Genomic DNA, 1,687 nt, shown 5'->3' with positions numbered 1-1,687 from the left:
ATACCACATTTTCTTGATCCATTTGTCAGTAGTGGGGCATCTTGGTTGTTTCCATAACTTGGCTATTGTGACTAGTGCTGCAATAAACATGGATATGCAGGTGCCTTTGGAATAACCTGTGTTGCATTCCCTTGGTTATATCCCCAGGAGTGGGATTGCTGGATCATATGGCAGATCTATGTTTAGATTTTTAAGATGCCTCCAAGTTTCTTCCCAGAGTGGTTGTACAAGTTTGCATTCCCACCAGCAGTGTATAAGGGTTCCTTTTTTCCCACATCCTTGCCAACACCTGTTGTTGGTGGTGTTAGTAATGATAGCTATTCTAACAGGGGTGAGGTGGAATCTTAGTGTGGTTTTAATTTGTGTTTCCTTTATGGCTAGAAATGGTGAGCATTTTTTCATGTGTTTTTTGGCCATTTGAATTTCTGCTTTTGAGAAAGTTCTGTTTAGTTCACTTGCCCATTTCTTTATTGGTTCATTAATTTTGTGAGAGTTTAGTTTTTTGAGTTTCCTGTATATTCTGATTATCAGTCCTTTGTCTGATGTATAGCTGGCAAATATTTTCTCCCGTTCTGTAGATGATTGCTTCAGTTTAGAGACCATTTCTTTTGTTGAGCAGAAGCTTTTTAGTTTTATGAAGTCCCATTTGTTTATACTTTCTCTTAGTTGCTGAGCTGCTGAGGTTCCATTGAGGAAGTGCTGGCCTATACCTATTAGTTCCAAGTATTTCCTACGATTTGCTGTACCAACTTTAAAGTTTGGGGTCTGATATTAAGGTCCTTGATCCATTTTGAGTTAATACTCGCACAGGGTGATAAATATGGGTCTAGTTTCAGTTTTTTGCAGACTGCTATCCAGTTTTCCCAGCAGTTTTTGTTGAAGAGGCTGTCTTTCTGCATACAGTATTTTTATACAGTAATATGTCAGCTGCTTGAGAATTTCCACCACCCTTTTTGGAACTTCCTCTATCAACTGCCTCTCTGGTGTTACCTCTTACAGGGTGAGTTGATGTGCCTGATGTAATTTTTTGATTATTTTAATAATTTAACATATATCTAAACAATTTTTGCATATGCTAAAGGCGTTCTGCTAAGAACCTAATTGACGTATGCATGTAAAGTTTATTGTAAGAGCTGACAACTTATTGAAGTTGAAGTTTGCTAAGGTGCTTTAGCATTATTTATGAAGCTTTTCACCTCAGTTTTGAATATTTCTGTGTCTCTAGACTTCATCTCACATGAACATTGCCTTGCCGACTATTTCTCATTCCTCTTACCTCCAGAGCTAACATTTCATGATAGCTAGTTGGCTTCCTAACAGTGAGGTGTTACGTGATACAGGTAGAACCTGAAGAACCCGCCTCTTGGCAGCTGAATTACACAGAACTTATGACCATTGCACGTGCTAGTCGTGTGTGCTGGAAGATTATGGAGAGCAGGATCTGTTATTGCCACTTTGTCCCCTTACACCAGACTATTCAGATCTGTAGTATGAGGAGCATCTCTTTGGGTGTCAGGACTAGCTCAGACTAAAGACTTCTATTTTAGTGCATTTAGTTGGGAAACCTGGAAGGCAACTGTGCATTCATCACACCCCTGTGAAAAGCAGAGCTGTATCTTTAAGAATATAAGACTACAGAGAAAAGGAAGAAATCAGAAGTAATCTTAGTATTTCTGTTTGTTCACTG

This window comes from Castor canadensis, chromosome 15, assembly GCF_047511655.1.
Source record: "Castor canadensis chromosome 15, mCasCan1.hap1v2, whole genome shotgun sequence".
In the NCBI taxonomy this organism is placed as follows: Eukaryota; Metazoa; Chordata; class Mammalia; order Rodentia; family Castoridae; genus Castor; species Castor canadensis.
Note: the sequence above shows the minus strand (reverse complement) of the source record.